Raw genomic sequence first — 24,454 nt, 5'->3', positions numbered from 1 at the left:
GTGAAATGAGATTAATTTTGTAGGACAGACAAAAATGAAAAAATGGGACAAACTTTAAGGGTCGGAGAGAGTACTACGACGAATATTATTGAAATTTCACAAAAATCAGCCATGTATAAACTATTTTCACAAGTATGTCATCTTATCCTAATCTATTAGGGTAGCGTTCGGTTGCCATGACTAATATCATGAGACTATCCATCTAGGATTAAGTTGTGAGATTATTTTAGTTGGAGGGGGAGGCTATGATTAATTATCATGAGACTATCCATCTAGGATTAAGTTAAAGGATTCAATCTTATGAACCAAACATGATACATATTTAATCATGAGATTTAATCTTGCGAACAACCCGGATGAACATAAATATGTCTATTGTTTTAAACGTCACCATGGCCCATGGCCCATGAATCAATTAAATAGTGTCTTTCCTAATATTTGAAGGATAACCAAAATCAGTGATTACATAAAAAAATGTTTTTAGTTGGATTAAAATTCAGAATTTTGTTTTATTATACATGAGGGGTCAGCAAAAGTAAAATTGGAAATAATAAATAAATAAGTTTAGGGCGAAAACTAAAACCCTCTTTCCTCCAAACCTAGCTAAAACCCAGACTTGGGGCTTCGACGGAGCTCAGTGAGCGGCGTTCAATTTCACGCATTCCGGCCGCCACTTCACTTCAGAATAATTCAATCATGGCGACTTCTTCCGACGCTCGGGCAGTAAAGTCTCTCAATAAATCCACCGGCCGCCGCCGCTTCGTCGTAAGCTTACACCAACACAATTCAGTTTTTTTGTGTGTTTTATTACTGTTTTTGGATTATTTGAGGGGAAAATCGGGTTTATGGGGCACTTTACACTAAAGATTACGTAAATGTACCCATTTTGTTATCTATTCCAAAAATGGGAAAAACGCCAACCACATTGGCGTTTCTATTAGTAAAAACGCCAACCTCATTGGCGTTTATCTTCGCGTCGTATTGGAGGTGTATTTTCGCCAAATACAGCGGCGGTAAAAAACGCCAACTTCATTGGCGTGTTTTAAGCTAAAACGCCAATGTAGTTGGCGTGTTTAATTAATAAAACGCCAATGCAGTAGGCGTATTTACTAATAAAAACGCCACTGAGGTTGGCGTGTTATTCTTAAAAACGCCAATTTGAGCGGCGTGTTTCTGTTGAACCATATCCTTATCAGATCTCCCCCAACATCGCGACCCTAAACACTTTCCCTCCCCAAAACGCGAAAACCCTTCCCAAACGCATAAAAACCTTTCGCTCGGGTCGACCCGGTGGTGGATTTAAGCGTGGATATTTTGAATTTGGCTAATTCTTTCAACCATTAGTCCTTCTAATCGGTTAGTCTATCAAATTTCAACCATATCCTTATCAGATCTCCCCCAATATTTGATTGATTGTTGTGATAATATATATTGTAGTGTAATTAATATAATAGTTTGACCAATTATTATGGGTACACTAATATTTTGATGGATTATTATGATAGTATATATTTTAATGGAAATATTTTGACCAATTGTTATGCTATTATATGTTATAGTATATTTTATGGATTGTTATGATAATACATATTGTAGTGTATTTAATAGAATTATTTTGTCAATTTTTTGGCTAACTCTACATAATGATGAATGTAAAAATAATACATATTTATTTGTGTTTTACATTATTGCAGATAGTATGACGTGGTGTGTCAATTTATATTGGGGTGGAAAGATAATTCCCGGAGCAGTTATTTCGTATGATCCTCCTTTTGCTAAAGGATTCATTATGTTGGATGAAACAATTTCGTACGATGACCTTGTGGAAAAAATTTGTGAAAGGATGGGGATAAGCATATATGAAAACAATATTCAAATAATATGGAAACGTACTATATGCTTTGGATCCGGAGTCACGTTTATAGGTGTTCAACTAGAAGAAGTATGCATGCAACTAATGTTTAGTGAGAGTATGGTTATTGGAGGTGTAATTGAATTATATGTTGAGTATTCGGCAATTACTCAACATCATAGTCATCATGTCATAAGTTATGATGCTGGTACGTCAACGAGAGCCCAAGAACCATATTTTGCTGCAACACAAGATTTTGATGTTGGTACGTCTACGAGAGCCGAAGAACCATATTTAGCTGCAACACAAGATTTTGAAGCTGGAGGCGTGCATTTAGGGGATCGTGACAATTGTGATGTGGTGGAGGACATAATAGGTCCTGATAAAGCCGACTTTCTTGATCCACAATCACCTTATAATTCTGAAGATTCCGACACGGTTAGTACAGACTCAGATGGTGATCCGTCGGATGATGAACAATTTGTTGCTTCAAGACCATCCATTCCACTTGGAGAAACAGCAGTTGGAGAAACATCAGTTGGTGGAAGGGCAGTTGGAGGAAGAGTAGTTCCACAGTTCCCACAGCCTGGAATCAACTACTTTCGCACCTTACCAGGTCCATATGATAGTTTTGATCCCAAAAACTTTGAGCGTGATGATCCCAGTGTGCATTATTGGAGTGAAAAGGATCCTACCAATGTCGGTTTGCATACTAAATTTAGAACGAAGTTGGAATTGAAGGCAGCTGTGACTCATTGGCATTTGGAAAAAATCCGACAATATACAGTTGTTGAAAGTAAAGGAAAGAGATGGCATGCAGTTTGTAAGTGGCCACAGGGAAATCCGAAAGATACGTCCTTACCTAAATGTTTGTGGGAGTGCCGAGCAACACTGAGGAAGCATGATGAACACTGGCAAATTAGAGTGTTCAGCACTGCTCATACTTGCATGGGGGATCGTAACTATAATGGCCACGCTAATCTTTCGTCGGGTATGATAGCGTTGAGTGTTCGCCATCAGATAGAAAACGATCCTTGCTACAAGGTAAAAGCAATTGTGGCGGATATTGAAAATAGATTTCATGTCAAAGTTAGTTACAAGAAAGCATGGTATGCTCGGAGGATAGCGATTGAGCTTGTATACGGTGGATGGGAGTGGTCGTTCAAAGTTTTACCAGCTTATTTGAATGAAGTGCAAAGACAAAATCCTGGCACAATTGTGGAATGGATGCACGATGACATATTAAGCAATGGTATGAACAAGGTATTCAAGTACGTATTCTGGGCTTTTGGACCAGCTGTGGAGGCTTTTCAACTATGCAAACCAGTTTTAACGGTTGATGGAACTCATCTACGTGGACGATGTCGAGGTAAAATTCTTATTGCCGTTGGATTTGATGCTAATAAGAAATGTTTGCCTGTTGCATATGCCATTGTTGATGAGGAAACCAAAGAAAGTTGGAATTGGTTTATGGAACGCATTAGACTTCATGTAGCAAAGCATGAAATATGTGTCATATCTGATAGGCATGTGGGAATCATAGATGCAATGAATTCTCCCATATGGAAAGAAGAACCCAATGTGGGTCATCACAGATTTTGCTTGGTACATGTTAGAAAGAATGTTTGCAGAATCACAAAGGTATCATGGTCAAAAGACTTGTTTGGAAAATTGGTATTGCTACCAAGAAGCGCAAGTTTAAGATCAGACGTCGTTTACTTCGAAACGTCAACAACGAGGCTTTGCAGTACCTTGATGCCGTGGAGTTAGAAAAATGGAATCTGGCGTATGACAAACACAAAAGATGGGGTGAGGTTTCCACTAATATGGTGGAATCTTACAACAATGTGTTGAGAGGCGCAAGACAACTCCCAATTAAAGAGACGCCTACTTAATTGGCGTCTTTTCACTTTAAAACGCCAACGTGAATGGCGTGTTATTGCTGAAACACGCCAACGGGACTGGCGTGTTTGTTCAGAATGTCCGCTTTCGGCGTAGAAAAAAGGAGCAAAGAAAAAACTAACTTAAAAACGCCAATGGCGTTGGCGTTTTTAAATAACACGCCAACGGGAATGACGTCTTAATTAAAAACGCCAACGGGAATGGCGTGTTTGTTCAGAATGTCCGCATTCGTTGTAGAAAAAACGGGCAAAATATAAACTAACTTAAAGACTTAATCATAAAGACTTAAAATCAATGAGTTCAAATCAAATGAAAAAACATCAATATCAAATTACAGTAATATCAAGAGTTCAAATTAGTTCAATCGTCACGACGTTTCCGCATAAACAGACGCCGTATCCCCTTCCCAATAGTGGATGTAGATTTAGGGATCCTTGAGGGAGGAGTATCTTGAACAACAGCGTTCTCAAGATCCTCCTGCACAGACGACCGCGGTGGAGAAACGGGGACATCACTGAGGCCAATATCTTCTCCGGTACCACCGGTATGGCTAATAGAATGACGGCCTCGAACTGCAGAGCTCGGCGGAGGTGGTTCCTCAAAATCGTCATCGGAGTTGTGTACGAACTGAGATGACGACTCTCCGCGGGTGGTTTTCTGCTTGGTTCGTCGTTTTGCCTTTTGCCTTATGGGTACGTCCACGTCCATTGCAGAGCGCTGCGAAGGAGGATAGTCCATCAGCTGAGGCTCCCCGGATATCTGCAGTCCTTCTTCAACCATCCTCGAAATGGTTTCCATATCCGGACAGAAATGTCCTGTCGCAGCTCGGCCACTTAGAAAGTGGCGTATATTGTGAAGCGTCTCCACCTACAATTTTTTAAAGTTAAGTACATATCATAATATGAATTTAAATAAGTAATCAGGGTTTAGTTAAGTATAAATAATGTACCGTAAAGTTATGAGAAGATGCCGTTTCGTGGAATCCCTGTTCAGCATGCACGCCGGGTTTGGTTAAATACACCACAGTGATCTGGCGAAACCAATTCATATATTCTTCCGTTGCAACAGGCTCAGTACTGTCCTCCAGATCAGTCCATATCGTAAAGTGTCTGTTGTCCCACTCCTGTATATAATTGGCGTGCCATTGAACCCAATTCCGACCAGCTTTTCCACGACGATCCTGTTTCAAAAAATCAGAACCGTGGAACCGGGGGAGATCCGGGATATACGGTTGGACAATCCCGAATTGGCGCAACACTCGGTGTGGCAGGTGTGGCTCAGCCAGATTCCAACAAATAAGCGTTGTGATCGACATCCATATAGGACGACCGGCATCACAACTTTCCGGCAACTCCCGGTGGAGATAAGGCCTCCAAATAAACTACATGTGATACAAATTTTTCAAAATAATTTCCATAAAAACAAAAAACAAAAAAACCAAAAACATTTTATAAATATATGAAGTACCTGATTAGGATGCATCATGGAGAACTGATCTCGGAAATTTTCAACACAATGTCCGGGTGCTTTTACATATGACGCCGGGCCATTCCATCTAAAAAATTTAAATTATGAGCGAAGAACACGAAAATTGATGAACATTAAGTTTAAAAACGCAATTAATGAACAACTTACGCGCTTGCACATGGTAGATAGTCTGTATGCACGGGATCTAGCATCCTCGGTCTAATATTTAGGATTCTCTCCCAAGCCCAAAGTTGTAATAGAGTTAAGGCTCCCCCTACATCCGTCCTCTTACCAACGGCCGCTTCACACAAATTGTGGTACAAGCAAGCAAGCGTCGCCCCACCCCAGCTATATGTAGAACACCGTTCTATATCCATGAAAAAGTGTAGGTAGAAGAACGGAATTTTATTTCCGGTGGCGTTGGGGATCATCAGACCACCAAGTAATAGCAGACAATAGATACGAGCCCGCTGAGCATATATGTAGTGTTCGTGGTCATCAGACAGCTCAATCCTCAATTGGCGCGATAAGCTCGTCTGCTTAAAAGCCATTTCCTTCAACTCGGATGCTTCCGGTATGAATCCTAGAAAATCCATACACCTGTCTGTCCAATATCCCGCGTCCGTCGGGGGGATGTAAGTTGTCAGAGCCTCTCCATCAACTTTCAGGCCCCATAAGACCTCCACGTCTTCCAGTGTCACAGTCGCTTCACCGACTGGAAAGTGAAACGTGTGAGTCTCTGGCCTCCAACGTTCAATCAGAGCTGTGATAAGATGGTGGTCAATTTCTTTTGGTTTACCACACCTTAACATACCCCCAAACCCCATCTGGTCCACTATTGCCAAGACATGTTGCTGGATGGGAACATCCCAAATTTTTCCTTCAAATCGTCGGCAGCGTACATCTTCGGATGGAACTCCTGCCCATATGTTGTTAGAGACGTGTTGTCTCTGAAAATATAATACAGATGGATCCGCAGGACCACATGCAAGCCGACGACGAGAGGTTGAAGATGATGCCATAATTTACCTACATAATTCAAATTCAACAATAACCAACCATAACATTTAATCCAATTTCATAAACCAAATTCAACAATAACCAACCATAAACCATTTCAATAATTAGATACAATTTAATCCAATATCACAAAATTGAACACCAACATCAAATAAGCAAGTTACACAACATTGCACATTCAAAATCATAAACCAATTCACCTACACAAAATTAACAATTTCAATTAACAATTCGCCCAACCTACCAATTTCAATTTTGCCTAACCTAACATTTTCAATTTGTCCAATTTCAATTTGACAAACCTAACAATATAAACAAATTTAACAATCTAAACTAATCAACCAAAACCCACATAAATCAAAACAATTTGCCCAATTTTTTAGCTATAAAAACCCTAGGGTTTAGGCTTATAATCAAATTTATACACAAATTAACTTAAACCCAACACAATCCAACATAATAATCAACAATAATATCATTCAACCAATCCAAAATGCATAATATTTCTACTCAATTCACAACCCATTACAAACCCTAGCTATCCACCAATTACTATAATTATGTAAAAGGTAAGCATACTAACCGAATAAAATAGATGAATTTGGGGGAGAATAGCACCGATTGATGAATGTAGGCCGAAATCACGGAGAGAAGGCGCGCAGCTGGAGAAATCGCGAAGGCTGTGTGTTGTGAGGTTTTCGCGATTTGGGGGAGGAACGCCTGATATATCAGTCTGATTAAACACGCCACTCAGGTTGGCGTTTTTCATGATTAAGTAAATACGCCACTCCGGTTGGCGTCTTTTACAAAACGTCAATATGTTCGGCGTTTCAACAAAGAAAACACGCCATTTACAAATGCGTTTTTTTATTTATACACGCCAACCAAGTTGGCGTGTTTAATCGTAATTACAATCCGAGAGCATACACCCAAAATACGGCACAAGTATAAAACGCCATCATCGTTGGCGTATTTACCTTAAAACACGCCAATGACGTTGGCGTATTTACTAATAAAAACGCCAATGTGGTTGGCGTTTTTCCCATTTGTGGAATAGATAACAAAATGGGTACATTTACGTAATATTTAGTGTAAACTCCCCCATAAACCCGAATTTCCCTTATTTGAGTGATACGACTTGCTAGAAAAAGGTTATTGTGTTTTTCTGTGATTACATTTGTGATTCATTGTTGCATAATGAATACTATACTAGAATTTTCAAGTCAGGAGATTTTTTTATTATTGCTTGTGTATAATTGTATGCGAATTGATTAATGATGTTACTGCTTGATGCAGTTCAAGACGTTTTCACAAAGAGTTGAGGAAATTGACATAGATGTATACCGAAGTCTGGACCCAATGAAATCTGTACCCTCGGGAGGCTCGTCCTTTTTCTGTGATTGTCTTATAGAATACAGAGTACGTTGCTTAATCCCTTTATATGTTTCATTTTATAGTCGTTTTTGGGTCTTTTTTTTCGCTATAATGTTTTGGTTTTGGAATACTCTTATTGATGCCAAAAGTGATGTACATTGAAAAAGAAATATGAGCACTTGCAACTGGCTTTAACCATTTGGGTTGAGAAATTGCGTAGAGAATGAGACCACAGACTCTTTAGATCAAACAAACTTTAGCTTTTTTGTGCACTCGCCTGCATGGATTAAAGTTTACATATCTGCTTTGAAGTCAGTTCTATGGCATGCTTTGCCTTGCCTATTGTAAAATCTACTCGTTTTTTTTTGCAATTGCATGGTCTTTCTTGCCTGCTGTTACTATATCATTTAGCAATATGTGACTACTCTAAATCCTGCTAAGATTTAAGCAATTCTTCATTTAGAGTCCAAACTGCAGTCTTTTTTTTATAATTTTTTTCTGGATATCTTTCTCCTGTCACCTTCTTCAAATTGTCTGCCACCATATAGCCACTTCATTGTTTTCACCATGAAATTTATCTCGTCTCCTTCCATACTTGGGTGTCTAGTACCTCAAAGACTAATCTGCAGGCTGATTATTGGAGATACTTTCTACAAAAAATCAGTTGATATTAATCTTTTTTTTATATGCCTTTAGTGTTTGATATCCTCATTCTGCAACTTTTGTTATACAGGAGCTGAACACTGCTGAGGATTTTATATCATTTTATGAGGAGATTTTTCCTCTGGTACAGACACTTCCACAAATTATCTTGCAGAAGGGTTTGATTATATCAAGACTTCTGTCTGGATTGAAAATGGAAGGGATGCTATCACTTGAGCCAATGCTGAGGTATGCATATTCATTGAAGTTATTACATGAGGTATACATATTTGTTTTCGTATATGCGATGATGATGGTGAATAAGGACTTCATTGTCTCTTATAATCTACTTTAAGCATCACTTACCTATCAGTCCTTCCATTTTCTGTAATTGCTTGTAGTGTATTTAATATTAGAGCAGTGCTGCTAACCTTTTTTTATGCTTATGTTAGTTGTAGTAATTGATCTAAATTCTTGTGGTTGAAGTTTCTATCTTGATCATATTCACGTCTTTATAATTTGGTGCAGCATTATTCTTGATAGTTTAAAGTCCTTATAATTTAGTCATATCTGATGATCTTACTTTTCTTGGTGGGATTTATTTTGTGTGTGCCAGACTGATTTCTGCTTTATCTAGAGATCTCGTGGAGGATTTTACACCGTAAGTTCCCCTTCACTTTTATTTTCTGTTGTTCAGTTATTCAAGTCTCTTGAGTTTGTTATAATGTTCTCTAGATACAATTTGTTATAAATAGTGTATGCATGCTGAAAGCATGTTTTGCACCAAGATAAGGAGTCCACCATTCGAGTTCGACACGGGATTTAAGAAACATAAAGGAAAGTGGGTGGGAAAAGATAGTGGAATGTGAGATCCATTTTTATATATTAGTTTTATAATAGAATGTGAGTGGAATGAGTTAGTGGAAAGTGAGGTCTACTTACCATTTATAGTAAAAGTGAACCAGGACTCCTAATAACGGATGGACTAAAATGGTAAACCAGGACTCCTAATGGCGGACGGAGAGAGTAAGATATAACTTTTTGATGATGAAAATTGTATATTTATTGGAAACTCGAGAGCCCATGGGCTGGGGTGTGTGTGGAGGCTGGGAAACAACTCATGTTCCTGGCCTTTCTATGTTGCAATTGTAGAATCGAAACTCCAACTGCATGTTAAGTGTTTGACTTTGTTTCCCTTCATTAACACTGTCTTCCAATATGTTCACATTAATTGTATCTTGCCTTTTGCAGATTTCTTTCAACAATTATTGATTCTTTAGAATCGCTTCTTCAAAGTGGTGCTGATAAGGACCCAGAGCTAATTGAGCAGGTCTAAGAGTTTTTCATGTACCTATGGTCCATTTTTTTTTTCTTATTTTGGAAACATCTGATACGAGATTTCTGTTGTTGCTGCAGATATTCACATCATGGTCGTGCATAATGATGTACCTGCAGAAGTATCTTATAAAAGATGTTGGCCATATTCTAAGGTAGCATTGTTTGTATTGGTGGTTTTAAAAGTTGATTTGGTTTAATTACTCATTCAGCTCTGATTTCTTTATCTAAAATAGAACATAACTGGTTCCTTAAATTTGATTTTATTAGAATTATTCATTGAGCTCTGAATTGTCTGAATTAACATGATATATCACTGAATATGAGAACCAAATAAAAGTCTTGTATGTCCAACTGTCCATGCATTTCTATGTTTATGGGTTTCCTATAGATGTCATATACTCATATGCATGATATTTTATTGTTTTTGATCTATTTTCTCCTAACACTAACCAAGCAATCTCCGATTCTTAAAATAACAAATCCAAAGTTAAATGGTTATAGTTGGTTTTCATATATGCATAACTTTTCATTTCTTCTATTGATTTTCTCCTTTCCTGTTGTATTCTTGCAGTATCACGGAAAAGTTAAGATACTACCCTAAAGATTATGTTCGAGAATTTATGGCTGAGTCGGTGTCATTTTTGCTTAGGAAAGCACCAATTGAGCAACTAAAGAGAGGTATGATATCTTTTCCAGGTGAAGTTGTCCTTTACTTTTCTCTTAAGAATATTATTGACTATTGACCAGTCCCTGGTGCATATGCCTTGCATAAAGCATCCGTTTATCTGATTTCCTAGTCAACATTACATTAAGTTCTTTTATATTTCCCATGTGCTATGCATGCTAGTGACATTTCTGATAACTGAGTATGCAAGAACTTCTTTTGAGATGGATGTAGATTATGTTTACCCATTTTGTTTTGATAAATCATTTGATATCCAAGTGTCACCTATTATATGTGCTCTTTAGTACTTCTATGTGTAGTCTATTCTCATATTCTTCTGAAGAGATAATTTCTTATCAAATGTTGGCAGGTATTGAGAAACTTATGACTGAAGTTGTTGGGGAACCATCAGAAATTAGGAACTCTGGTGTTAGTGTTCTACTATCTCATGTTATGAGAATCACCTCGTCAAGATTGCACTCAAGGACCGAGACAGTGTTGCCACTTCTGGTTGATGAATCTTCCTTCAATATTGATGGCCAAAACTTTAAAGGTCTGTACTTGTTTTGCATGCCCTTATTCAGTTATACTGCTTGGTTTTGGATATTGCTGTGTAAGAAATTCATTAGAAATTAGCATAACATTTCGCTAATCTTTGTAGTTTCAGTTATTTGGTTGAGTAAGTTGCCATTTGAATCAGAGTTCCTTGAAAGTTAATTAGCCTTTAATTACTGAATATTACTAATAAATGCTCATTAGTGATGCAAATTTGGTCTTTCGCCATCCTTTTATAAGAATAGTGGAATTTCTCATAATTATGATGTAAATTTTCTAGTGCACAAATATAAATGAAAACAAGCACATTGTATAACCTTTAAAGTTATGAAGTGCTGTTTGATCTCCTATGTCTGTGATCTTGGTATTACGTTACCTCATCACATTCTATGCATTTACCATTTCTTTTCCCCTGAATTTGTATTGTAATCCATTCATTTGTTCCTAAATACGGACATCCAGATTCGGGACCAGTTCTTGAAGCTCTTATTCTAACCTTTGAGAGACTGCATGTGGAGCTAGATCCAAATGAATTTTCTTTCATATGGGAATGCTTGCTGGAAAAGTTAACAGAATCTATGACGAAGGAGAACTTTATACACCTGACTCGTCTTTTGGCCATGCTTATTTCTACCTTGCAAAATGATAATCTTGGGAAAATGACAGGTGGGCTTCAAGTGGCTAGCATTGTTTCTTGATTCCATTTACCGATTCTGTTGTTAATGAAGTTTTATTCTGTACAGCTTCTGAACCCTTGGTCAAACTCGTCGACCAGCTTGTGGAAACTTTTGTTGTTCACTCTCTTGCCATGAATTACATAGACCCACACTCCGAAGTTATTGAAAAAGTTCTGCAATTAATACTTTGTGTAATTGGTGGTCTCTCTGATACTAAGAATATGCCGGCCTTGCTGCGGGTTTCTGTAAAGTGGGAGTCGGTGTTTGATATAAGAAGTCAAAGGTATGCTTTCTAATTTTTTAATAATTCAACAATTTTGTTCTCTTCTCTTTGTGCCTCACATGGATGTTTCCTTACAGTCTACTGACTTTCCTTGGAGATCTTCTCTTGAAGGACCCCAGTATTTACCATGTCTTTGGAACAAATATAATGCGGTAATTTAGCAGCCACCTGTTATTTTATAATTCATTAGTTTTGCTTTCTTTATCTTATTTATTTTTCTGTACTGCAGTGCATTAACTAATTTAATAAAAGTATATGTTGAAGAAGTCATGTGTTTGATGATGAAGTTCTGTGATAAACTGGAAGTGAATAGCTCTAGCTTTTGGGAAGGGAAATCCAAGGAGAAGTTCTCAAGGACTTTTGTGTTTTTTGAAGAGACTCTTCGTTACTGGAATGGAGAAATCAGTAATTCTGTAGAAGGGAAGTTGTGTCCTGCTCAACCGGATAAATTGGCTGTCTTATGGGCAGTTATTGGTTGCTATTCTCATTTAGCAGATGTCCAAGAAAATCCTTCTGTACTAATGGATTTGATAAATGCAATCGACAGGCTTCTAATAGTCGAATCCAGTAAGTCGATAACTGATGCTTAGTCGTCCTTAATAGACAGCAATTCGTATTACTCATTGTACTCATTTCGCTTCAAGAACTTTGTATTCTGCTTCAACTTGAGTAGACTATAGAAATATATTCTAATGATCAGTTCTATCTTTCTATTTACTTTTTTGCTTAATTCACATATATTTGTGGTCTTTTTGTTGAGGCAGGCTTACAGCAAGACACTTGGTATTGCTTACTTGGGGCTGCCTTGCGTTCTTATGACAAGTTGGTGTCTAGGAGGGGTATTCCTTATGAAGTGTCTGCAATGACAAAGTTCTTGGATCTTGCTAAAAGATATAAGTTGTCACCTCACATATTATCTGCTGTAGCAGATATATTGGATTCAGTCTCCGGGTAAGCTGTTATTTTCCTCATAATTATATATTTTGTGTCTGTGTTTGTTTTCTCCTAATTCTATGACACCTTTCATGACATGGCAATGTATTCTGTTCTTTCAGGGAATCACATGGGAGATGCCAATTTTATCTTTCGGAGTCTATAGCTGGAAAGTCATTGGCTGCTCTAGACATATTCTCTGAAAACCTGAGCCATGCGAATAGAGAGATCCGCCTTTCTACCCTGCGCATACTGTGTCATTATGAATCTGTACATGATCGAGATTCAGCTAAGAACCATCCTGTCGAAAATAATTCAGGAATTGATGGTGTTGAGACTAGTCTAGTAGATGACTTCCATAACAATGTACTATTTCTTTTACATAATTTGTGCCTTATTATGCAATATCTTGTGTCAGGTGCAATATTATCAGTTTTTTTAATCCTAGGTTCTCAACCTACTCAGATCTGTTGAAGAGACAACTCTTTCAATCGCAACAAGCCGTAAAGTTATTCTCCTAATTTCTAAATTACAGACGATTCTGAGTGGTCATAGAGTTGCTGATCAATATGTCATTGCTGCTTTAAATGGAATTTTTGGCATACTTCATAACCGATTTAGCTATTTGTGGAATCCAGCTTTAGAGTGCCTCACTGCCCTCGTTGGCAAATACTTCGGGGTCGTGTGGAACAGATTTATTAATTATCTTGAACAGTGTCAGTCTGATTTTCTAGCATCTCATGGTCAACATGATAGAAAGGATAATGACTCTATGGAAGACGCTGGTAATTGTTTCTGGAAAATTAAATTTATATTTTTGTGTTTCTAACTCCTCTCTTTTCTCTTATGGACGTATTGTCTCTTCAATACCTGCTAACCTCTGTGCTTACAACGCCATAACTATTGACTTTGTGGTGACTATGTAGGTTTGGTTGGATGCTTCAACTCTGATATCATTTGTGTATTTGACAGTACTCCCTGCGTAACAATCTTGTCCCTCTTGATTCAGTCTTTACAGAAAGTACCTTCTATGGCTGAATCTCACTCTCGGCAAATCGTACCTCTGTTTCTTAAATATCTGGGTTACAGTGTTGAAGAAGTCACTAGGTGCTTTTATGCTTATTATTTTCTCTTATATTTGCTTATTCTTCTTGTCTGTATGAAATTATCATAGTTGACCAATGACCATCTGTAACTTTTCGTTTCAAATTTGCAGTGTTGAATCATATACACTGGATCATAAAGGGAAAGAGTGGAAGGGAGTTCTTAAAGAGTGGTTGAGTTTGTTCAGAGTGTTGCGGAATCCTAGGTCTTTTTATCAAGGCCTATTTCTGAAAGATGTTCTTCTATACAGGTTGGTTTGACAAGTGGCTGCAGTTACATATTAGTATTTATTTTATTTCGCCTGTTCCTTTTTCCCCACATTCCTTTTATCTTACTTTTTTGTGTTTGGGTTGGGCTTGTTTGTCATATTGGTGTTACAGGCTTCTCGACCAAAATGATGCTGATATACAGAGTAAAGTTCTTGACTGCCTGTTGAACTGGAAGGATGACTTTCTACTTCCATACAATGAGAATCTGAAAAATCTAATAAATGCAAAAAATCTGCGGGATGAGCTTTCCAGGTGGAGCTTATCCAGGACCTCGATGGATTCTGTTGATGAGCGACATAGAGCTTATCTTGTGCCTATAGTCGTACGGATACTGATACCAAAAGTTAGAAATTTAAAGATGCTTGGTACCCAGAAGGTATTGTATTTAGAACTTGGATGATGGATGGTCTTGACTCCAGTTTGTAGCATGCTCTCTTACTGTGTGTTGCTTTCATTTTAAATTGTCACTAATCTGATCTAATTCTCAATGAGGTGTCTTACCTTTTCAGAATGCAAGTGTACATCATCGAAAGGCAGTTCTAGGATTTTTAGCTGAGCTTGATCTTGATGAGCTTCCTCTTTTCTTCTGGCTATTAGTTAAGCCCCTGCTTCCCGTCTCTCAAGGTGGTGATGAAATGAGCAAATTTTGTTGGGCGTCATCAAAAAGTCATCAATTTGAGGTTGACGCACCTGAAATCCTGAATCTTTTAACATCAAATACCATAGAAAGCCTATCTTTGAAGAAGAAATATGGTTTCCTGCACGTTGTTGAAGATATTTTGGCAGTTTTTGATGAATCGCGCCTTAAACCCTTCCTTAATCTACTGATGAACTGTGTTGTCCTCATCTCATTGAGCTGCACATCAGCTCTTGGCAGTAAAACAAGTGAGTCATCTCCTGTAGAGAACTCTTCTATAGATCCGGAGGTGCATGACAATGATGAAATGGATAACAAGGTAATTATTTGAAGTCAAATTGGATTGATTAACTTTTCTTTTTCATAACACTCTACTTTTCTAGTATGGAGAAGATTTGAGGACTGATCTGCTTAATGTCCGCCTTCCCCCCTTTCCTGTGTCCTGTCTGCATTTACATGTTTATCAGGAACTGTTTTTATATTGATGAGAATGATAGAAGCTGTAGACAGTTTTTCCATATTTTATGCTTAATGATTAAATTATCTGCATTTCTCGTATAAATCAAAAGCGACCCAGTCAACATGGAAATTTGACATCAGAGCCATTTAAAAATACTTTTACGTTATATCAGGGATTTCAGGAATTATTTTATGCCATCTTGCTTTTGTTCTGTAAAACTCTAGTGTTTTCCATGTGTAACCCGTATGATACTTGGATTTCTGCATCTTTTGTGTAGGATAGACCTGTATGCTTTGTGGAGTCACAAGGATGAAATATTCCTTTTTTTTATATTTTTTTTTCTGTGGGTTAACTCTTATAATTCTGCTTTTCTTTGTAAATTTCCAGTTGTTTTCAAGACTTCCTTTAAATCCAGCAAATTACCTTCTCTGCAATTGTATTCAAATATTTTATCCAACTGCTAACGCAATTACTTTCTGTTGGGTATGACTTATTCTTTAAATTTTGGTCATTTGCAGGATAGGAAGCAAATCAGGGAGTTGAGGTCCTTAGGCCTTAAGGTCGTAAATATTGTTCTTAGCAAATACGATGATCATAATTTTGGAGGTGCATTTTGGGAAATGTTCTTTACATCAGTAAAACCTTTGGTTGCTAAATTTAAGAAGGAATGCCTTCATAGCCAAAAGCCAAGTTCACTGTTTTATTGTTTTATTGCAATGAGTAAAAGCTACAAACTTGTTCCACTATTATCAAAGGAGGAGAATCTGGTACCCGACATTTTTTCTATGCTTAGTGTTCCTCCAGCTTCAGAATCCATTTTGTCTTGTATCTTGAAGTTCACTAAGAACTTGTTGAAGCTTGACAATGCACTGGATACTGAAGATGCCACAGTCAAAAGAGTTTTACTTCCTCATCTTGATAAGCTCATCTGCGGCTTGCATTGTATTTTCACCAAAACCAATGCGACTAAAAGGTATTCATTTCCCCATCGCAGTCACTTGATAGTGGAAGCTTGACAATGTTGTGTTTTTGTGCATTGATATTGACTTGTGATTGGCTTCAGCTTAAAGCTATGCCATGATGTTTTCTTTCTCATATATTTTTTTTTCTACATGTGCTCCATAATTTCTCTTCTTGTGGAATATGTTTCTAAACCCAATTGTATTCTCACAACAGAAATTTGAATGTCTCCAAATATATAGAACAAATTTCTATGTGTATTTGAAATTTCTTTTGATATTCTATATTTGGGGACCTTTGACCTATTTTCTCTGTAGGCCTTTGATTAAATACCCTGGAAAAAGAGAGATCACTATCTTCAACTTTTTATCGGTGTATGTGAAGGAACCATCAGATGCTAAATCATTTGTTGAAATATTGCTCATATTTCTTGCAAAGAAACGCCTCAATTTTGGTTAGCTTCTTGACCATTTCAATCTTTTGAGGCATGGTTTGAATTGGTTACCAACCAATGTTTTTTCTCTTGCAGATGCTTGTGACCATGTATTGAAAATCATTGGCCGAGTGGTGACGGTCCTGGGCAGTGGAATCAGTAAAAAGATTTTGAGTTCACTTTCCCCACTTCTTATTTCAGCTGACTTGGGCATCCGTAGCTCTATATGTGATGTTCTTGACATTGTTGCCTCCAGTGATTCTTCTCTGTTAACATTGGTAATGCAATCCTCTTGATAATTATCGTAGATAATTTATATTCTAATCCCTGGATGAAAAAGAAGAATAAGCCTCTCCTATATGTTGTGCAGGCAAATATTCTTCGAGGGCTAAATGCAACCTCTGCAATGGAGATGGGTGGTCTTGACCATGACACTGTACTCTCTACTTATGAGAAGGTTAATGTGAAATTCTTTTATACTATTGGGGAAAAGCATGCATTGCCAATCCTGGCTCATGCGGTACATGATATGTCATCTGAAGAAATGATATTACGTCAAAGTGCATTCAGATTACTTCTATCCTTTGTTGAATTTTCTGGCGAGATCCTAAATGCATATCCAGAGACTGACCGAATGTGGTCTAGAGCAATAGTGAACAGTTTTTTGTTGAAACATATGGGAAATGCAATGAACAAGGAAGGCACTGGTAAAAAGGTACTGATGTGTATATTTTCACTGTTTCATTTACTTCTATGCCTTTCCTCTGTCTTAGTTACTTCTATGCCTTTTCAGATGTTTCCTGCCAATTGCAAGTCTTAGTTATTTCCCCCGCTCTTGAACATTTATCCTGCTACATTGCGCCAATCAGGCTGTTTGTTGATAATTACTGGAAGCAACAGTTTTTTTATCTAACACATATTTTTGGTTTTAGGTATGGATTGATCTGCTTAAGGAAATGGTGCTGAAGCTTCCCAATGAATCAAACCTTGATTCATATAGGGCCTTATGTAGTGATGATGCTGAACAAGATTTCTTCAATAACATAGTACACTTGCAGGTAAACCTCTTCTTAATTCTTTGAAAAATTATATATTTAACTTAGAGCAATACTTAAGTGGTCCGTGCTTTATGTCATTCTTCTCAATGTAGAAACACAGGAGAGCGAGAGCGGTGTCTCGCTTTAGCAACATTGTCAGTTCAGGGAATCTGTCGAAGGCAAGCTTATCAAACATGTTTTAGATATGCTGACTAGTAGTGCAATTTCTATGTTATATTACTAATCTTTAGAAACTTACAGGTCATCACCTATGAAGTGGTTGTCCCACTGCTCTTTAGCATGCTATTTGATGCACAAGATGGGAAGGATGAGAATATAAGAAGTGCATGCATTGATGCTTTGGCATCAATATCTGGTTGCATGAAGTGGCATCAGTACTATGACTTGCTAGTCAGATGTTTCCGCAATTTGGCACTAAAACCAGATAGGCAAAAACATTTGTTGCGACTTATCTGTGCCATCCTTGATCGTTTCCATTTTCAGGAGTCCTCTTTGGTACAGGAGAGTTTGCACAAAAATATTTTCCCCAAGGTTCAAAAGTTGTTGGCCTCTGATTCTGACAGTATCAATGTAAACATCAGCCTGGTTGCACTAAAACTTCTAAAATTGCTCCCCAGTGACATCATGGACTCTCAACTTCCTACTGTCATTCACCGTATTTCAAACTTCCTGAAAAACCGGCTTGAAAGTGTACGTGATGAGGCTAGGTCTGCGCTGTCTGCTTGCTTAAAGGAACTAGGATTGGAGTATTTGCAGTTTATTGTCAAAGTCTTGAAGGGCATACTGAAGAGAGGCTATGAATTACATGTGTTAGGATACACACTCAATTTCTTGCTGTCTAAGTTCCTCACAAGTCCCATCTGCGGGAAATTGGATTACTGCTTAGATGACCTCCTTTTTGTTGCACAGAATGATATACTTGGGGGTGTTTCTGATGAGAAAGAGGTTGAAAAGATTGCTTCTAAAATGAAAGAGACAAGAAAGCAGAAATCTTATGAAACTCTAAAATTGATTGCCCAGAGTGTCACTTTCAAAACTCATGCTTTAAAACTTTTTTCCCCTGTTACTGTTCATCTGCATAAGCAGCCCAACCAAAAGCTTATGTTGAAATTGGAGAATATGCTGAAACACATAGCTGCTGGCATTGAAAACAATCCATCTGTGGAGCAGACTGAACTATTCATATTTGTGAATTGCCTCATTAAAGATGGTATTGGTGATGAAGGTAATGAACATGGAAATGATTCTATTTGCCAGGCAGATAATAGAGATGCTGAGAGTATACAAACAATTGAAACGAACAGATTAGTGACTGTGGATCGGCAATTTTCTCATTTGATAACAGCATTTGCTCTTGGAGTTCTGCATAAATACTTGAAAAAATTGAAGCTTAGCGCAGATGATGGACAACTTTTATCATTGCTTGACCCTTTTGTAAGTTTATTGGGTCAATGTTTGAGCTCCAAGTATGAAAACATTATAACATCTGCATTTAGGTGCTTTTCTCTGATAGTGCGGTTGCCTTTGCCATCCCTGCAGTGGCAAGCTGATAAGATAAAGAATTCTTTGTTGGTTATAGCACAGGGATCAGTTAAAATTAACAGTCAGTTGACTGAGTCATGTATGAAGTTGTTAACAACTCTTCTGCGAAGTGAGAGAGTCACACTTTCTACTGATCAGTTGCATATGCTGATCCAGTTTCCATTGTTTGTTGATTTTGCAAAAAGCCCCTCATTTGTCACCCTTTCACTGTTGAAGGCTATCATACACCGAAAGCTGGTAGTTCCCGAGATATATGATCTTGTCCAGATTGTTGCAGAGATGATGGTACAAAGTCAAGATGAGCCCATTCGTAAAAAGTGTAGTAAAATCCTGCTTCAGTTTCTACTCGGTTACCAGCTTTCTCAGAAACGCTTGTTACAACATCTTGATTTCTTACTTGCAAATTTAAGGTGAAAATACTCAATTCCAAATTCTTGGTAATTTTGCACCCAATATTTTAATATAAACATAATTTGTGTAACCAATATTTCCTACAGTTACGAGCATCCCAGTGGAAGGGAAGCTGTCCTAGAGATGCTCCATGCTATTATAGTAAAATTTCCGCGGAATGTTTTGGATGCACAGTTCCAAACACTGTTTTTGCATTTGGTCGGAACCTTGGCGAATGATGATGACAAAAATGTTAGAAAGATGTCTGCTGGTGCAATAAAGTGTCTCATTGGGCATGTTAGCTCTCATTCCCTTCACTCAGCACTCGAGTATAGCCTGTCTTGGTACCTTGGTGGTAAACAGAATCTATGGGGTGCTGCAGCACAGGTAAAATCAGTGTAATAATTTTTATAGCTAAATTTTTTCATCTCTCAGACACTCACCTTGTACCACCCTGTAGTTTGGAACCATTGGAGACCTCATGTGGGAGTTTTTTTTTAATCATTGGCCATGTGGAATGAGTTTTCTACAACTATCTGTAGTCGTTAACAACTGCATAATATTTGTTGGAGAAAGAACATTTTTCCTTTTTCCATGATCTTGTTATATGTTCTGATTTTTGTGGAGTGAGGAGCTTGGGGTCAAATACCTAAAGCTAGCTGTATCCATTGGATAACAAGTTAGAAGACTATTGCTTCTGGACTTCTTAGCAACCATGGGTTTTTATTGGATTAAGATTAAGGTTTAAATTAAATTAGGATATTTAGGTCTTGAGTGGTAGTTCAGATGAACCGTTGTCAATTCTTAATATAAAATATAAACAAAAGTGGTTGTGATAAACAGAAGTTTGCATCGCATTGTTTGGTTAAATTGCTATTGTCCGATGCATTGCCTTGTACTCGTCAATAAGGAAAATGCTGTAAAATTTTGTAATTTTATCTGGTCTGTTTGTCCAGCATGCTTCTTGTGCTTGCTTTCCTTGTGGAGATTAGTAACAAAAACAAAGCATTTCTTAAGTTTGTGTTATTTTCTGAAATCTTTTGAGATGTAATTGTGTCTAATGTCTATCAGACAGGTTACTGGGTGAACCCTAAACCCTATCAGACAGGTTACTCATGAACTTTGAATACTTTAGGGAGAAAACACATGAACTAGTATTAAGATATGTTATGGAAGTATGGAACTGAGTTTGATGTTTATGCTTATCATGCATAGTATAAGATCCTTATGTAGATAACTATTCATGATTTATGTATCGTTCTAGCTATTCTTGAACATGTGAATTTTTGTTTTTGATGTTATTACTGGATTACTACTTTTTTCAAACTTAATCCCGAGGTCAGTGATTCCTGATTTTGGAGCACTTTAGCATCCTAAAGATGCCCTTCATGGTTTTCAATTTGGGTTATGGTATGATCTTTCATCTTATAATTAGTTATAGTTCTTTGCTAACAGAGAAGTTTTATTGGACAAAAGACCTTGGGCTTGTGGTTTTGCATGTCCTTCTGTTCTTGCTCTAGGATTATCTCTGAATAAAATTTTGCTTGACAGGTTTTGGGTTTACTAGTTGAAGTTATGGGAATGACTTTTCAAAATCACCTCATTAGAGTACTTCCAGCAATGAGAAACATTCTTCAGTCTGCTGTCAATGCTCTTGCATCAACTCAACAAGATTTATCAGATGTTTCAGTGATTCCTTCTGGAAAGAGGCATATTATTCTCTTGTTATGTTAGGGAAGATCCTAAATCAATTTCATTATTTGTTCCTGGATAGGGAGCTAGAGGTACAACTCACTCTTCTATCTGTCATTGTACTACATATATTCTTCTTGTTTATTTCTGTTTTAGAAGGTTATGGGTGTAGGTTTCTCCTAGATCTTCAGATCATAAGCATGACTTTTTTTTCATCATTTGTTAATTTATTCTGTTATACCCTTGTTTGGTACTTTGATTATGTTTGTTTGCTCCAAATTCATTTTATTACTTATCTCAACGAACAAGGATATTTGCTGTCCGAACATTACTATGAGCCTCTCATGGACTGACTCACTCTTTGAAGCTTTCAGTGAACTTTTCGTTAAAATTTGACATCATTCTTTTACATCTTTAGTCTTCGTATTATGCAATATTTGATCAATGATTCTGTTTTTTCTTTTAGCTTCTCATATTTGTTTCAATAACTTCTCACAGGCTATTTGGGAAACCATCTGTGAATTCCTCTTGCATCCTCACTTGTGGTTGCGAAACATATCATGCCAGATTCTGTCTTCTTACTTCACAGCAGTGGATAACAGCAAAGCCTCAGCAGACGCATTCTATCTCATGAAACCGAGTACACTCTTCCATCTAGCTGTTTCTTTATGTTGTCAGCTGAAGGTGCCATCGAGTGATGATGCTGGCAAAGTTATCATGCAAAACCTCGTGTTCTCAATTTCCCATCTTCATTCTTTCTTCGAGAAGAATGAACACATGGATGTTTCTAGTTTCTGGTCAAGCCTTGACAGTGCCGAGCAAGACCGTTTCCTAAAGGCTTTTGGTATTCTTGATCCAAGAAAAGGGAAGAGAACCCTTAAATTGTATATTTCTGACAGTGACCAACATGATAAAAATCAGCATCCATTCATTTCCTATTTTCTCCAGAGAATGGGGAAGCTTACCTTTCAGATGGAGGCCAATCAGGTTTGTCTATATATACAGAAAATAACACTCTTGATAGCTATTGAGATTATCCAACATACAATTGATTCCTTTTTTTTTTGCAAAATAAACAATTTCTTCATTTTATGGATTTATGATACTTCAAGATTTATGAGTGAGCACTCTTGATGACCTATTTGTTTTTTTTTCTGCAGATGAAAATTGTATTTGCCTTTTACCAATCAATATCACCAAAACTCCTCCATTTCTATAAAGAATCTCCGCCTACAAACTTTGATGATGTCCGCAGTTTTGCATATCAACTACTGCTGCCATTGTACAGAGTCTGCGAAGGTTTCACCGGGAAAGTTATTCCAGGTAACTACTTCTCTCTCTTTTCCGCCCATACTACAAAATGCTAAAAGAAAGACATTGACTTATGACGTTCTGTGTACTCCCTCAGTCCCGGGCTACTCGCCCCTTTCCTTTTCGGCACGGAGATTAAGGAATGAGTGTATAGGAAAGTCAAAAATTACGGCTGTAGGTGAAAATTTTTACTAAAAATGGAAAGAGTGCAAGTAACTTGGGACGTCCAAAAAGGAAATAAGTGCGAGTAGTGCGGGACGGAGGGAGTACTATACAAGTAGAGAGTAAACACTAGGTTACAGTCCGAACATAAAATAAACTTACCTGACTGCGTTACAATGTCTATCTAAATAAGTGGAAACAAATGCAAGAATACATACATAAGAAATAAACTCTTCATCAGAAGGTTTATTGTTGTTCAGTTTTATTTCCAAGATTTCATGCGTAGTTGAATCAGTTGTGACTATTGCTTACCCGTTTCAAATCATTAGAAACCAACTTTTATGCATCAAACTCTGACGTTCTTAATCGTGTCAGATGACCTGAAACAACTAGCGCATGAGGTCAGCGAAAGTATAAGAGACCGCATTGAAGTGCAGAATTTTGTCCAATTTTACAGCCAAATACGGAAAAACATCAAGGCGAAGCGTGACAAAAGGAAACAAGCAGAGAAGGTGATGGCTGTTGTGAATCCGATACGAAATGCCAAGAGGAAGCGCAAGATTGCTGACAAGCATCAAGCTCACAAGAAGAGGAAAATGATGACCATGAAAACGGGTAGATGGATGCATTAGGATAGCAGCCAAATCTGTGATTTTAGTTAGTCTGTAGATGGAAATTAGTGATCTGTCCATTTTTTAAATGCTAGTTTGTTATCATGATGATTTAAAGGAGTTGTTAAACATTGTTTTTACTATTCAATATCTATTTCATTGTTTTGTTTAATTTGATATGCTATTAAAATTAATTCACTCCCTCTCTCACACATGCATATAATTCTTCTTTCTTATCATATGAAATGTAGGCTACTAACCAAAGCATGATGATGGTCTAGCAACTCACTCATCCACGAACAACTTAACATCGAGCTACTCATCTTTCTATATATTTCGGAATGATCTAGTCTTAGTGTGAGAAATATGTGCCCTGATCGAACTTCAATTGTCTCAGGTTGGCACTGTAATAACCAATGATCTCGACATCGTACGCGAGATTCTATGGCAGTAAGACGATGTATTTGCCTCACGATTTCGGACAAAAAAGGCTCTAGTCGACTGACCTAGTGAGGCTGAACAATGTATGGGCCTCCCCCTAATAAGAAAATGAACTACTTCAAATCGAATCTAAGCATGTATGTCAAGATTGTGTAAAACATGTTAAAATAGAACTCATCGATTTCGCCCGGTTTTGATACTTTCATATGTGCATATGTTACGTTGTTGCTTATTTTTTAATATAAAATTTATGCACAGATGACCACATATAAATACTCCCTCCGTACTACAAGAGTATGGACTTTTGGTTGTACACGAATTTTAATACACAATTAGTAAAGTAAGAGAAAGATATAAAGAAAAAGTAATTAAAATATTGTTAGTGAAGAATGAGTCCAACCTCAATAGAGAGAAAAGTTTACAATATTAGAAAGTGAATACTCTTGTGGAACGGATTAAAAAGGAAAAAATGCGTGCTCCTGTGGAATGGAGGGAGTAATCATTTTTTATAAAATACGTTTAACTTCAACAGGATCGTATCAAAAGCAGCAATTCATGTGTAAAATAAAGAAACTTACATCATTCTCAGGTTGTTGGAGTGATATAATTCATGTGCAGCACTCAATATCAGTCGAGCACAGTTTCGCATTCTGCGTGGAAGTGAATTAAAATAATTT

General features: G+C 37.3%; 1 pseudogene; it reads left to right on the top strand.

Annotated features, from left to right (window-relative positions):
- The first annotated feature begins 608 nt into the window (after positions 1-608).
- On the top strand, positions 609-23,508 carry LOC121781212 (annotated as a pseudogene).
- Positions 23,509-24,454: the final 946 nt, after the last annotated feature.

This window comes from Salvia splendens, chromosome 20 (assembly GCF_004379255.2).
Source record: "Salvia splendens isolate huo1 chromosome 20, SspV2, whole genome shotgun sequence".
In the NCBI taxonomy this organism is placed as follows: domain Eukaryota; kingdom Viridiplantae; phylum Streptophyta; class Magnoliopsida; order Lamiales; family Lamiaceae; genus Salvia; species Salvia splendens.
The sequence above is the reverse complement of the archived record's forward strand: the minus strand, read 5'-3'. Positions and strand labels throughout refer to the sequence as shown.